Source organism: Artibeus jamaicensis, unplaced genomic scaffold, assembly GCF_021234435.1.
Source record: "Artibeus jamaicensis isolate MK-2021 breed Jamaican fruit bat unplaced genomic scaffold, CSHL_Jam_final contig_466, whole genome shotgun sequence".
In the NCBI taxonomy this organism is placed as follows: domain Eukaryota; kingdom Metazoa; phylum Chordata; class Mammalia; order Chiroptera; family Phyllostomidae; genus Artibeus; species Artibeus jamaicensis.
Window position 1 is genome coordinate 19,279,231 of NW_026521844.1, and position 16,246 is coordinate 19,295,476.

The 16,246-nt window shown below is 41.9% G+C and overlaps 1 protein-coding gene across 2 annotated transcripts in view; it reads right to left on the bottom strand.

The window, feature by feature from the left end:
- Positions 1–16,246, bottom strand: part of PLS1 (plastin 1) — a 95,962-nt gene that overhangs the window by 66,976 nt on the left and 12,740 nt on the right. The window contains exon 1 of one of the 2 annotated variants that reach the window (XM_037153427.2): positions 619–769. The exons of the other annotated variant lie outside the window; for it this stretch is intronic. The gene's annotated coding sequence lies outside the window, so the exon portion shown is untranslated. Of the gene's footprint in view, positions 1–618; positions 770–16,246 lie in introns of those variants that run through there. 2 annotated transcript variants of the gene reach the window in all.

Genomic DNA, 16,246 nt, shown 5'->3' on the forward strand with positions numbered 1-16,246 from the left:
CCTTGGACTAGCAATATTCCACTGCCATCTGTTTCACGTATCAGTGGCTTCCTTTAGAAAAAAGAGGACTTTTGCTTAATCATAATTACACCATAGACTGAAGAGCCGTTTCATCAGACTGAAAGGATCAGGCTTTGAAGCAGTAATACAGATACATCCCGTATGGCACAGAAGGTGCCCTACGCAGTCACTTTGGCATTTCCTAAGTCTTTATACATATCCCCAAAGGGAAAATGAAAGCCAAATCAAAACTTATAAATTTAAATTTTTTAATCCAACCCTGAATAAACCAAACAGTCCTTTTTCAGCTGACAAGTATTACTTAAGGAATACAGAAAACAGAAAAACTAGAGAGAACTTTTTAAAAACTAGAGAGAATTCTTTAAAAAAAAAACTAAGAGAAAATTTAAAATTATGTGTTCCTTACACTATGGTTACTGTTTGCATTGATTAGGCAAAGTCCAATCCCAAAAGCAAGAAACGCCCTAGATAACAAACAAGCAAACAAATGAAAAACCCATGAAGGTGTTTCTCTCAATCTAACAATTGTTTAAAAAAAGCAGCTTTGGAGTCTGAGGCTAGCTCACCGCTGTTAACACAAGGAAAAACTCTGCATACCTGCTCCTGTTGGTCTTACCGCCTGAGATTTGAAGGTCCGAGAAAAAAATCCAGAAGATGTAAAAGCAGGCTCTATAAACTGTGTATTCTCAAATAATCCTCTGCCAAATTCAGTGTTTGACCAAAGAAAACAAGCAACTCCACACTGAAGTGTTCTGCCTACTACTATAGATTTTAATCTTAAAAGAACCTGGTCTCAAGTAGAAAGGCCAATTTACAACATGGGTGTGGCTAGAAAGTATAAAAAAAAAGAGGGAAAGTGTAGACGTCATCAACATTTCTGCTGGATTATGACTGTGCCTGAAATATTATCAGGATATTCACATTACCTTTTAAATTCTACTAAATCAGGTCTTCTTCCTATGAAAGGGGACTGCCCTGTGAGGTCTTATATTTTTACAAATATTCCTTTGTTATTTTAATTTTGAAATAGCAATTTGCTTTCACCACGTGAAAAATCATTTAGCAATTAAGTACATATTGAGATTCCTACAAAGAATTAGAAAACTGTGTTAAACATTAAAAAAAAAACCTATACCCTACTGATTCTTTGTACAGTCATTGGACTAAGTTCAAGCAAATCTACAAAGTTACCTTTGAATGGTAACTAGAAACATATAGAATTACATAGTGTGAAAGCAAGGAAGTACCTCAAGGGATAGAGTCCCATTCTACTCTTTAAGTGAGGCAAGAACAAACTCACTTGTAAAATCTATCATTTATTTTCACGGCATGGTTAATTCTCAGAAGAGGAAATCTGAAACACCATTTATGATAGCTTCATCAAAGTAAAGAATGGCTGTTATAAAATTGTGTCACAAAGTGAAAGACAAAGAGTTTGTATGTTACTAGAGTTTGTAAGCCAGTGCAAAAATGAAAGTGCATACTGTGTAATTCCACTGACTGGAAATTCTAGAAGACATGAACTAATGCGTGGTGAGAGAAAGGGGGCCATCCACGGCTGCAGGGAAGAATAGACTGCAAAGGGACGCGAAGAGACTCCGGGGGTGATAAAAATGTTTTGCATCTGGATTGTGGTGATGGTACTGTGGGCGTATAATCTATCAAAAGTTACTAAGTAGTCCAATTTCAATGGGTACTGTCTATTATACCTAAATTTTACCTCAGTGATTGTTAAAAGCACACACACATGCATTTAGTATTTAGAAGGCGCCTGTATTAAAAAAGGCTTACTGTTTGTTGCTCTAAGTGGCCACTGAACAGTAGAACTAGGACTATTAAAGCAGAAATACCAGGAGACACATTCTGCACCAATATAAGGGAACATCCTGTCCAAACGGTGCAGCCCAGGTTACCTCTGCAGCACTGAGGCTTTCTGTACTGGGCCTGAGGCAACAGAGGCTCCAAGTCCATTTGGGGGGTACAAATGGTGTTGTCTTTGGGGTTCCTACATGGATAGCTGGATGAAGGGAGCATTAATGTTTCTTGCATCAAAAACTCCATTATTTCAAGGAAGACCATTTATGGATGTTTGCCACCCTGCTGCTGTGGTGAGAAATTCTGCTGACCTCCAACTAAAGCATGAAGTCACCAGGTCAGATTTTCCTCAACGACTTCACTTTGCAGGAGAAGTCTATTATGTGCCCAATGTAACCTTTTAGAAAATGGATCCAGTGCGGTTATTTTCAGATTTTTAAAAAAGTACTCTATAAAGTGAAAACATTTAGAAAATAAGAAAACTTAAATTGATCTTAAGCACACCATCCACAAGCAGCCAGTGCCTGTGTGTGATGAGTTTCCGGTCTCTCTCCTGTGCACTTGTGTGTGAAGACACAGAGGGTGGGGCCGAAGTAGGTTTACAATTGTTCATACGGAAAACAATAATTAATAAATAATAGTACAAGAATAAACGGTCGTGCACATTCTCATAACCGTAGACCTACTTTTGCCCACCCTGTGCAGTTTTAGGGAACTTTATTAAGTGTTTCCCATATCATTAGGCGCTTGTTGGAAACATGCCTGTCATGCTTCATAATAACCCACAGTATGACTGTCCCATGATTTATTTAATAAGTATTCATGTTGGTGGGTAAGGCATTTCCAATGTTTCCCATTTGGAAATAATGTGATCCTGGAACACAGAACACGGGTGGGAAATACGGGAACTTGCAGCCCTGAATCCAACTTCTCTAACGTTCTATCCACTTCATTTTGTTACAGGCAACTTCACTCTCCACAGATAGGAAGTGTGGTAGACAGTGAGTTAAAATGCGCAACATGGTGGCTGCTACCTTTGTGGACAAAGTTTTGTTTTTTTCTTGAGCGCCTACTATGAAACTCAATCAAAATTCAGGGAAAATATACCGATTTGATCTCAATAACAACTGTGTAGAAAATGTTGTGGTGCCGAGTCATTGATCAGGGCCAAGTGCGTGGTGGAGTTTTCACAGCTTGTGAAGGCAAAAGTATTGTTCGAGCCATTGCAATTACTCAATAAACACTGAAAACTAATAATTGTACTCAGAGTTGCTCCTGTCACTCCGACCACTTGATAAAACAGAACATTTAGAAGAGAATTTACTTTTCCGTGTTTGTACCCTTTGGGGCACAAGCCACATCCTTTAAATCTCTAAACCCACATATGCTTACTTGGAGGTTTGTTTTAAGGACTATTTCTAAAATATTTCAGTAACTTTTTCTGTATCTTAAAAACAGTTTCTACCCATTTCTCAACCTCCTAAAACATGAGGGTAGCAGTTACCCGAGACAGTGGAGGCCCTGGAAGGAAGCAAGGAGGTTTCTAGGGTTCTGGTAATAATTCGGCTTCCTGGTATAGGGGTTGATTTTGTGAGAGATTTTGTTAAAATTCGTCAAGTTGTACACTTATGATTTGTACATTTTTCTGCTTGTATACTATACATTAGTTCAAGATTCAAAAACAAAACAAAAAAGTCTACTCTTTTGCCTGACAGGACCTGAATGAACACATTCAGTCAAAGATGATCGGAAACTTCACCTCTGAATTCTGTTTTAGTCACTTTACATTAAACATCCTTAGCAATGTTCTTTCAACAACATTGTGAGGAAATAATAAATACACACACCTTGCAGAGTTTGGGTGTATCAATTCAATAGGCAGTTCCGAGCACCTATCATGTCCAAGACATTGCAGGGGTTTCTTTAATGCTACACAGCAGGAGTATCAAACTCGCTTTCGCCAGGGGCCACCAGGTGAAAGCCATCAGCCTCCAGGTTGCCTTCAAAGGGCTGAATGCAGAGCTCCTTGCCCCTAGTTAAGGGGTAGCTGCATTTATACAGTCCTAAATTACATTCGGCCCTTTGACGGCAACCATGACACAGATGTGGCCCCTGGTGAAAATGACTTTGACACCCCTGCTAGACAGATTTAGGGAGGACAACATCATAGGGAAAAACTCAAAAACAACCTTTGAAAGACTATCAGATGTTATGGATTCTTGTCATCACCTCAATTCAGCTACTAGTAAAAGTGAGTAGATCCTATACTTTAGCACCTTGGAAAATGTTCCCTAGAATAAGTAGGTGTCAAAATTTGTCATAAATACGTATTACTACAGGTAAATGAGAATAAGGATTGCTTTTTTTTAAAGGGCACACTTGGCAGCTGGAAGTGCATGAACAAAACTGCATAAGCATGAGAGCATAGGGGATGCAATGGGGAACTGAAAGCAAATATCCTGGCTGAATGAGTGTGCCTATTTCACACCATAATAATCTTATTCTGAATCTAAATGACCAGAGAAGCAGGCACAAGGTGAATTGCCTCCCTTTGAGATACACAGAGATAAGTGTTGCTGCAGCTGTGCTTGACACACCGCATACAAAACCCCTGACACATCCTCTCTAAAACTACTTGTTTGGGGATCTGACCCCGAGATGATTTCGATTTAGAAAAATACCCACTTAAGTCACATTTTCTCATACACACCAACATTAGTGCCTGGAGTCCCACCGACACCATTAACCACCGCTGTCTTACCTGTCGGCAAAGGCAGGCAATGTATTGTGGAAGGCAAAACAGTTCCCCTCAAATATGCCTCAGACCCTAATCCCCAGAACCCGTGAATATGTTACCTTATATGGCAAAAGGGACTTTGCAGATGCGATTAAGGGTAAGGACCTTGGAATGATCAGATTATCATAGTAGGACATCTAGACAGGCCCAATCTAATCACAGGGGTCAAAGAGCAAAGAACCTTTACCTGCTGGCTGAGATGAAATAAAATGAGGAGAGATCCAAGGTGTGCTGACTGTGAAGACAGAGGAACAAGGCCACGAGCCAAGAAATGCAGGTGGACTCCAGAGGCTGGGAATGGCCTCCAGTTCACATCCAGCAATAAAGCAGTGACCTCAGGCCGACCACCTCAAGGAACTGAATTCTGCCAACAAGCCAAATGAGCCGTGAAAGCGATCCCACTCTGGGCCTGCAGAGAGGAATGCAGCCCAGCCAGCAGCTTGATTTCAGCCCAGTGAGCACGTGAGCACGTGCTGGACTTCTGACCTATAGAACTGTCAGATAACAAATGTGCTTTTTCAGTCACTAAGTTTGTGGCATTTTGTTATGGGATCAATAGAATACGAATATAGGCTCAAACAGTTTTATTCAGAACAGGATGTTCTTATCACCTTGGACTCACAGTGCCCACAAGGGAGAAAAGCTATCATTTGAGAGAAGCAGAGGGTGAGGAGGGGCCAATATTGGCTTTACAGCTCTCCTTAAATTTCCCCCCTGATAGGTTATACACACAAATTGGATGTTAGTCAGATATTCGGCTTAGCAGCTTCAAATATACAAAAATTAAAATATTCAAGATTCTCCCAACAGTAATGAGCAGGGATGCCTCCCTGTCTTAATCCTGCCTTACAGACAAGAGCCCAGAGATTGCTACAATTGACATTAAATGTTACCCATTAAATGCCACTGCAATTAGGTGCACTGGTTCTCGCTAGTAGTCTTAAAATCACCCTGTGGGGCTTACTTTAAATGCAGATTTCTGGGCCTCATCCCAAAGGACTGTCATTCAGAAGTTTTAGGGTGAGGCCTAGGAATCTAATTAGGATCAAAATTTTGTCCCCTAATGAATGTCCCCGACACTGCTGAAAGCATTGTCCACTTCTCCCGCCAACCACCTGACCATGTTCTATTCTGACTGTTCTGACCATGGCCCAAAATGCAATTCTTGTCAGGAGTTGACCTAACACGTGGCCCACAGAACAGACTAGATGGTTAAGGGTATAGTTCTGATATAAACAGACATGGATTTGACTCTCCTCTGATATAAACAGGCAGAGATTTGACTCTCATGTCTCTTAATAATGGAGTGTTTTGGGCAAGCCACTTAAGTTCTCTGCACCTCAGTTTTCCTCATCTGTATAAAGGGAATGACAAAACCTACCTACCCACAGGGTTGTTACTACAGATTCAGCAGTTCCTGAAAGAGGGTAACTGGTCAGTTACTGTGACTAGTAACACCACTAGAATTCCAGTTTTGGATGAAGTCAGAGCAAAATATTTATAAGCAGAAGTAGTTAGAATTCTGTAGCATTTTTCATTCCTGTAGAGTATCTGAAAAGATTAAATATTTAATAGAAACAAGCTTCTACTCCAGACTGCATGGTATTAAGTATGTGTATAAGACACTGTGTTACAGAAAGTAAATGAAGGGAAACATAACATCCCTTCACTTACTGAGAGAAAGAGAGGGAGAGAAACATCAATGTGTGGTTGCCTCTTGCATGCCCCCTACTAAGGACCTGGCCCGTAACCCAGGCATGTGCCCTGACTGGGAATAGAACCAGCAACCCTTGGGTTCACAGGACAGAGCTCCATCCACTGAGCCACACCAACCAGGGCTGCATTTCTACCAATGCTATAAGGTAACACTGACAGGGCTCACCTGGGGATCAAACTTTGAGAACCACTGCTTTACTGAATGAGGCTAAAGTGTTCAAGGTCATTGTCCTCACGTGGCTTCCTCCTTACTCTTTCGCAGTAACTTGTCTTCAGAACACAACAGCTCTCCCCTTCTTCCATATGGTAAACAACCCAGAACCAACTATCCAGCAGGTAAGCCTGGGACGGGATGGATAGAAGCTAAAACTCTGGGAGAAAAGGTGTGAGGAAGACCATTTTGGCACATAGGCCCAACCTGCAATCCTGGTTCAGCTGTACCAGGAGTAAAGTCATTATTTTGAACTCTATCTGAAAGGCCTGTGTTTCTTAACCAGTTTAGATAATAAAAAGAACAATAAAACATCAGCCCCTTGAACCAAGAGCACACAGCATAATGGTTGTGGGGCTGGCAGGGAAATAGGACTATAAATTCCAAAGGTGTGACCTCATTCTGAAAGCACTGTGACCCCTGTCTTATCTAAGCCACAGTGCTAAAGCCAGATGTCATCAGCTGTGTGTACTGAATAATACTCCTGCTCCTTAAAGAATAGGCAGTCCTCCGAGTGGTATAACCGGAGAGACTGTGATCTAGGGCCTTCAGGAACTGCTGCCTAGATGATTTCTCTGAGTTAACCATCAACTACTCCGATGAGGTTGGCTGACTCAACAGCTCCCTCCCCACCCACAGTGAAGTCAAGCCCTCCAGCTGTTCCTCAGAGCTCAGGCACCTCGGGGCCACTCCTCCTACCCCCCCCCCCCCCCCCCCCCGCTTGCTTATACTTGGGTCTGGCAGCTCTGCTTCGGTGCCATATTCTGCCCACCCACCCATGTCCTGTCCGGGGTGTCCAACCTTTGGTGTCTCTGGGCCACACTGGAAGAAGAGTTGTCTTGGGCCACACATTAAACATACAAACACTAACAACAACTGATGAGCAAAAAGAAAAAAAAGGTTAAGTAAATTTTTGATCTTGTGGTGGGCCAAATTCATAGACAGCCTGGGCCGCATGCAGCCTGTGGGTTGGACACCCTGCTATAAGATGCTTCAGGTGGGTCTCAGATGACACCCCAGCTTCACACCCTGCAGTGGAGCCAGTCTCCTTCCCCTGTGTGCAGCCCCACTCGGCTCCTGGAGGCCCCCCCCCCCCCCTGCAGGGTTCAATATCCCCAGGCCCTCTCGCTCCAGGAAGTTAATCGGGATAGCAAAAGGTTTTCCTTAAGAAGAGCAGCAAAATTAAGACACAGTCTCATCAGCCAAACCAGAAAAGAGAGTAAAACCCATGCGGGGTCTTGCAGTCTGTACCTCCATGCTCCTGGGCCCCCATCTCAGGACTCCTGTAACTTCTTCAGCGAACCAAGAGTCTCTGCTGGCCGCCAAAGGGACAAACAGGACCAAATCCTGCCTAAACACATGTCCTGTGTGGCTCACTGTTTTTTTGTTTTTTGGTTTAAATTTTGGAGCTAACATATAATAATTAGGAAATTACCAGGTAACGCAAAATTCACATTTCTATTTTATCTCTGAAAATCACAACGCCGGGCAATGCTGAGCCCACATTTCCACAGGATGACACCAGGCGAAGCCGGGACTGTCATGCCCTTCAGATAAGGTGTAAGCGAGCTGCCGCAGTCCTCATGACGCACGGCCTTCCTCACCTTCCCACGGCCTGTCCTCCACCCTGTCCTCCACCGAGCGCCTGTGAACCAACAGGAGGCAGGGAGGCACGCGGAGGCTTCACTCCCTGCCACTGAGTTTCCCGAGATATCCCTGAACTCTAACTATAGTGTTGTGCAGTGGAAAGAAACACACATATCTTATTTTCTCTGCAGCTGGCTGCTGCTTCCATTTTCAGTCATGAAGCCACAATTGTAGGAATCATGAACCAATGGGCAAGTGTTTACCCAAAAGTGGCCCAGACTCCTGGTGAATGAAGTGAGAAAAGGTAAAGGGACTCAGTATAAAAAGCCAATTTTCTTTTCAACATTTCTGGTTCTTTAAAAGATCAGGACTCATAAAAGAAAAAAAAAAATAACCAGATCTTCTGTTGCTACAGGACAAAAATTCCATTATCCAAAGTTACCAAATACAGAATTTTATGGCACATTTAATTTTTTTAATTACTTATAAAGCAAATAAGTTTATTGTTTTTAGAAAGACCCTATCACCTAATAGCCCTTTTCATTTATCAATAAACTAGATCTCAGAAAAAGTTTAAGAATCATTAACGAATTAGGAAATGACCACTGTGCAATATAAGTGTACAAAGATCTGTTCTTGTCTCACATCAGCAGTTGTTGGCATGTACAGTGAACTGGCCGAAAGTACTGCTATGCCCCATCAAGGGCTGCAGTATCACTGACGGAGACTGGCTCCAGAGAGGCACCCGTGGAGTTATCTCTCACAATCCTAATGTTTGCCCGTAAGATTAGATTAGTCAGTCAATGTCAAGGTACATATTTGATTTTCAAAATTCTTCTCCCACTTCTTTCTTTCCAAGGAGGTTGGCACTTAAATGGGAAAATAAAATGTCACATTTGCTTATCTTTCTTCTCCGAGACTTTCTAGGACAAGAATGGATTCTGTGCTCCCTTTCCTCCTGGTTCAATATAAAACAGGCTCAAAAATAAATTAGGAAAATTTAAATAGTCAGCTAGGAATCTTTCACAGGTGAATTCATTTAAGATATAAGGAAAAGAAGATGATCAAAGATATGAACAGTAAAATGACAATAAAATTACGACTATCAACAACCAAATCTATAAAAACAAAAACAGCAAACAACTAGAACAGGAACAGAATCACAGAAATGGAAATCACATGGAAGGTTATCAGTGGGGAGGTGGAAGGGGGAAGAACGGAGAAAAAGTACAGGGAATAAGAAGCATAAATGGTCTACGAAATAGACAGGGGAGATTAAGAATAGTATAGGAAAGGTAGAAGCCAAAGAACTTATACGTACAACCCATGGACGTGAACTAAAAGGGGGGAATGCTGGTGGGATAGGGGTGCAGGAGAGAGGAGAAAAACGGGAGAGGGGATGGGACAACTGTAATAGCATAATCAGTAAAATATATTAAGAAAAAAAAGATCTAATCTCTTCTGGTCAAACTGAAGGAACCAGGAAACTTGGGCTAAGGCTATATGTCTATAGTGAAATGCCCACTGAAATGATCAACTGAGATTCCTTCAGAATATGACTTGCAGGTTACAAAGTGCTTTTCCATAATGTGCCACACACAACAGAATATTTTATAAAGTCTATGCACAAAGTATCTGTATTATGCTTCCTGAGCTGAACAGGATGCATCATTCCATTGTAAATCCAACCCTGCCCTGTTTCTCAGTGTTAATTCAGGAAGCTCAGAAAAGAGGAAAAGCTTAGCACACTACATTTATTCCCAAGTTAGTCTAAATTGATTATCTTTGCTCATGGACAGGATAAAATTAAACAGTAAAAACTATTAAAACACTTCCTAAATGTTTCCTTTTTCAATTATATGCATGCTTTTTATCGAAAATAATTCTTTGGACTTTCGGCCAAGATGGAGACATAGACGCACTGTGCCTCCTTGCACAACCAAAAGAAGGTCGACAACAATTTAAAAACAAAAAACAACCAGAACTGACAGAAAACCAAACTGTATGAAAGTCCAACAACCAAGGAGATGAAGAAACATTCATCCAGACTGGTAGGAGGGGCAGAGACAAGCAGCTGGGCAGAGAGGACTCGCAGCAAAGCGGTGCCTGGCAGACCTGGCAAGGCAGGGCATTGTGGACTGGGCGGTCCCACATTCGAACACAGATAAACTGGGAGAGACAACTGGGGAGCAGGACAAACTGCACAACCCAGGGTCACCGCACAGGGAAATAAAGCCTCAAACCACTGATTGAAAACACCTGTGGGGGTTGAGGTGCCAGGAGAAACTCCCAGCCTCACAAGAGAGTTCGTTGGAGAGACCCACAGGGTCCCTGGACGTACACAAGCCCACTCACTGGGGAATCAGCACCAGAAGGGCCCGCTTTGCTTTTGGGAAGCAGGGGAAGTGACTGAAAACCAGCAGAGAGCGGAGCAAGTGCCATTGTTCCCTCTCTGACCCCTGCCCCATGTACAGTGTCATGACCCAGCAACTGCGTTGCCCTGCCCTGGTGAACACCTAAGGCTCTGCCCCTCATACATAACAGGTGCTTCCAGACTAAAAGAAAAAAAAGGTCCAAATGAAAGAAATATCAAAGCTCCAGAAAAAATACAACTAAGAGACGAAGATGTAGCAAACCTATCAAAGGCACAGTTCAAAGCACTGGTGATCAGGATGCTCACAGAATTGGTTGAATTTGGTTGCAAATTACATGAAAAAATGAAGGCTATGCTAAGTGAAATAAAGGAAAATATACAGGGAACCAAGAGTGATGGGAAGGAAACTGGGACTCAAATCAGTGGTGTGGACCAGAAGAAAGAAAGAAACATCCAACTAGAACAGAATGAAGAAACAAGAATTCAAACAAATCAGGAGGAACAGCTAGAAGGACATCTTTAAACATTCCAACATCTGAATTATAGGGGTACCAGAGGGGAAGAAGAAGAGCAACAAGTAGAAAAGTTATCTGAAAAAGTAATAAAGGAGAACTTCCCCAATCTGGAAAAGGAAATAGAATTCCAGGAAGTCCAGGAAGTTCTGAGAGTCCCAAAGAAGGTGCACCCAAGGAGGAATACACCAAGGCACATCATAATTACATTAGCCAAGATTAAAATGGAGAGAATTCTAGAAGCAGCAAGAGATAAGTAGACAGTTACCTACAAAGGAGTTCCCATCAGACTTTCAGCTGATTTTTGAACAGAGACCTTACAGGCAAGAAGGGGCTGGAAAGAAGTATTCCAAGTCATGAAAGGCAAGGACCTACATCCACCATTGCTCTATCCAGCAAAGCTTTCATTTAGAGTGGAAGGGCAGATAAAGTGCTTCTCAGATAAGGTCAAGTTCAAGGAGTTCATCATCACCAAGCCCTTATTTTATGAAATGTTAAAGGGACTTACCTAAGAAAAAGAAGATAAAAAATAATGAACAGTAAAATGACAGCAAACTCACAATCATTAACAACCACACCTAAAACAAAAACAGAAACAAACTAAGCAAACAACTAAAACAGAAACAGAAACACAGAAATGGAGATCACGTGGAGGGTTATCAACAGGGGAGGGGGGAAGAGGGGGAGAAGGTAGAGAGAATAAGTAGCATAGATGGTAGGTAGAAAATAGAAAGGGGGAAGGTAAGAACAGTATGGGAAATGTAGAAGCTAAAGAACTTATATGTATGACCATGGATATGAACTAAAGTGGGGGAATGTGGTTGGGAGGGGGTGTGCAGGGCAGAGGGGAGTGAAGGGAGGAAAATGGGACGACTGTAACAGCATAATCGATTGATCCGTGCACCAGCCTGCAGTGCCCGCAGCATTATGGATGGGATTTGAGACAAACTCACACGGACTATCTAGTCCTATGGATAGGCCACTCTCCCTAGGGGAGAGTAGCCTGACCCCTGCCTAGACAGGCTTTTATTGGGTTTAATTTGCACAGGAATACAGGTACAGCTCATTAATCATTGTCAGGCAGTAAGGATCAAACTGTAGATAGCATACAAAGAATTATTAGGGCTTCTTCTGAGTCAGGGTCTATCAGCTAAGTCTACAAAACTTTGGAAAACAAACTTATTTCCTGCTTGGGCCTTTATATTTAACTAAGAGCATTCTTAACATAGCAGGCTTCACAGGATTTTATGTATCCTTTCTCAGGCCTGATCACCCGGGGAGCCCGTCCTTTCCAGCACAGTATTGCACTGCCCTGTGTCATTGTTTCAGGCTTAAGTCAGGCAGGGGAGGCAGACAGCCAAGGAATTTTCAAAGACTTCTTGCAGACTCAGGGGAGTCAAGGTTTGTCAAAGCCAAGGGGCGAGGATCCATCACCCCCTTTCTCCATAGCCCCCCAAGTCCTTCCCCAGGGCCTCCACGTGATCATGCCTGTCTTAGGTCATTCCCCCCTTGGGGAATCTTACCCATCAATGGCTAACTGATCAAGCATTGGGGGCCAGCTATGAAAAAAGGAGAAGTGGCGCTCCTGCCAGGGAGATAAGCTTTGTCTCCTTAGTGGCTTATGGTCCAAAGGTCGCTCATTCAGCCTTAGCCATGGGGGGGGGGGGGGCAGTTACAGCTCCTGAAAACAGGCATGGCAGCTCCCAACAATCAATAAAAACTATTTTAAAAAAATAATAATCTTTTAATCTTTACTCACCACGTCTATTTTCTTACATTGCAATTACAAAAAACAAACAAACACAGTTTATCTACTTCAATGCATGTATTTCAGTACCTAGGAAGGCACTGTAAGTATATCATTAGGAGCCCTGGCTCTGGAGTTGGAATTCTTGGGAATGAATATAGACTCTGATTTTTAACCTTGGGCAAATCATTTTGAATGTTGGTGTCCATAGCCAAAAAATGAAGATGATGATAATAATATCAATTTCATAGAGTTTTGGGAAAGATTAATTAAAATGAACAGCAAAGGGCTTCAAAAAAGACCTAACATATAGGAAGTGGCCATCAGATGTTAGGTATTACTTAAAATATTTGTGATTTTTGATTTTCATAAAATTAGTGGGCTTCCATAGTAATGTATTTGTGAGCACTTGTATGTATTTTGTATAACAATTTGTATATTGTATGTTAAAATTTATATATTAGGCAAAATACCTAATTTGCAGAAATGACATTCACCAATAACTAACGGAAGCGTTATTTGATGAAGAAAGACCTGGATGAAGTTAAATTATGTTTAAACACTGAATTTGAATCATATAAGTAATAAGTAATGAAGAACACTTCATTATCTCATTGTGAGAATAAAACCACACGGAGCTGGTTGTAGACCAGGGTTTGGCAAACCCAGCCTGCAGCCCGCACCTGGCCCCCTGCCTGTGAACTGGAAATGGTCTTTGCATATTTCAACAGTTGAAACAAATTCAAAAGAACCATAGTTTGTGACATGTAAAAATCGTAAGAAATTACAATTTTAATTTTAATGCTCATAAGCAAAGCTTATTGGAACACAGCCATTCATGTTCACTTATATAATGTTTACAGCTGCTTTTGATGTTTAAGAGGAGAGTTCCTTGGCTGAGACAGAGACCACAGGGCCCGCAAAGCCTAGAATCCTTATTGTCTGGCTCTTTACAGGAAAAGTTTGACAACCCTTGGTCTAGACTGTTGTTCCTATGAGGGCAAAGACGGCTGCGGCACAACTCGGTGCCTGGCCCAAAATCGTGTTCAGTACATATCTAATGAAAGAATATGGTATCAGCATAAGGAGCCTGAGGTGGGGCTACTCACATGTACAAAAGATAGTTGTGCTCCAGTAACAGAGTTTTTCAAACAGAGTACGAGAGAGGACTGCTCCTGTCCGCGCAACCCAAGCAGGGTCTTTGTTACCCTGTCATTCTAATGGTGAGATTTGGGGCACACCGACGAGAATGGGAAAGGGCACATTGTGAGGACAAACTGAACAGGAGCTTTGCATTCTCCAGTAGTATACTTTTACAAAAATAATGGCATCACAAAAACACAACTGAAGAAAATTAGTTTGGAAAAGCATTTATACAAAACACACACACACACACACACACACACACACACAGCCTTACTTCACCACAACCTTATTTCTAGAAGTGGCTGCTGAAAAGGTTTGCCATGTCTTAAATTGTGTGTGTGTGCACATATCCAAATCACAGTAAATATTAGGTCTCACTGGACCTATGTTGTACAGACAACATCCGGAGTGTGGCCTTCCACTTAGGGAGCCTCTTTTGTAAAGTACAGTGACAGCTCATTTCGAGGGGACAGCTACCAGCCTGGTGACAGTTCTAATGTAGGCCATTTCTGACAAGGCAGGTTGATGGAACTGGAGAATATTTATTTTGGAGATGAAATCAAAGTCCTCAGTCTGATTTAATTTAATTAATTACTAAACATTTCAGTACACTTTTCTGACTTTATTGGAACTGCTTTTGTGTTTTATTTTTGTTTTGCAAACTAACCAGGTATCTTGCTCCAAAGAAGGTGGGCAGAAGCTTTTATTGCTTACTGAATAAATAGCCATATGTTCTTCCCTCACTTCCAGTGGGGTCATGTGATTAGTTCCAGCCAATGGGCTGCAAGCACAAGTGGTTGCTAGCTCTCTGGGCCAGATTCTTTCAGTGTGATCCTGCAGCTCCCCTTCCTTGACAATTTGGAAGCCCCGTGTAAAAACAAAACCACAGCAACTTGTTTCTCTGAGACAGCGCATGTAGAACAGCTGCATGAAGAACAGCCAGTGCACACTGACATTTATGTGAACAAAAAATCAATGAAAACTTCAGGATTAATTTGCTACCGCAACATACCCTATTCTATCCTGACTTCTGAAGAAAGTCTGAGCAGAAAGAAACCTTCTATCTGTCTGTGATCACCTATCTTGGGCTATTTACAAGGATTAGCTGCATAAGCAGGGAAATTTTCCAAACCTTCCTCAGAGAGGTATCTGTGCAACATCATTATTTCAGTTCAAGTACATTTACAGATTATTACCACATTTAATTTGACTCAAAAATAAAAGTTAAAAACCAAATATTTCGTGCCACTCACTTATCAAAAGAACTTCAGTTCTGACTGAGAGCTGCACTGCGAGACGTCCACTGAGTTGTGACCCCTGACAAGCCTTAGTGAGGTCCACCCACCCACCTAGTTCCTTTCCTGCCTCACAACCCCTGGGCTCCATTTCCAGGAGCCGCATGTGCACTGGGGTCACTACTCCACAGGCAGACATGATGTTGGAGTGCCCTGGACACAGCTGGTGCACTTTTCCTTTGTTGGTAACCAACACGCTCTTAACCAGAGGGGCCTTGACTACAGAGGTGCCATCTCTGCCGGCTGGTGGTAAAAATGGTCAGTAAGACAAGGACTCAAGCCTAGTCCCTCGATACATTTGGGATTTAAAGCCATTGGAAACCCCAGGTCCTGACAGGCAGCAGGCTACAGACTTCCACAGCCCAAGGGTCAATTCTCAGCTCAACCTCTGACAGCTGTGTAAGTCAGAGGACCCAGACTCTCTGAGCCTCAGTTTCCCCCCTTCACAAGGCCCTTGTGAAAACTAGTGAAACTGATGTAGCTGGAAGTACTCATTATGTGTTAGACTCTTGCTGCCTCAATGCCATGGAATTCTTCTGAATCTGAATTTCTATCAACTTTATGTTTTACTACAAACAAAACAATATTCCCAGTTACATAAAGCAGTAAAAAAATATACCTTTGCTTTTACCCTTAGATTAGATACTATGTAATGACAGTCTCAAAAATAAACTCTACTACTTAATCTGATCATCATCAATATGATCAAGTCCTTGCCATGAAAATATATCTTGAGTTAAATATCTGGTCATCTTCCAGAAACAACTGAATTGTTTAAATTCCAAAGAATTTCTTAAGTACATTTCTGCTCATTTCCAATTTTGTGATTATATTTTTTATACCCCAAGTAAACTGCTCTAGTTCTTTTCATAGTAAAAACCAATGTCATCCCAGCCTATTCATAAGGAAAAAAGAAAAATGAGACAAATTCCAAAAGAGGGGCATTCTATAACATATCTACTACAAAGTTCACTACTCAAAATTCTCCAGGTCACTTTAAAAAAAAAAAACAGAAACGAGGACAG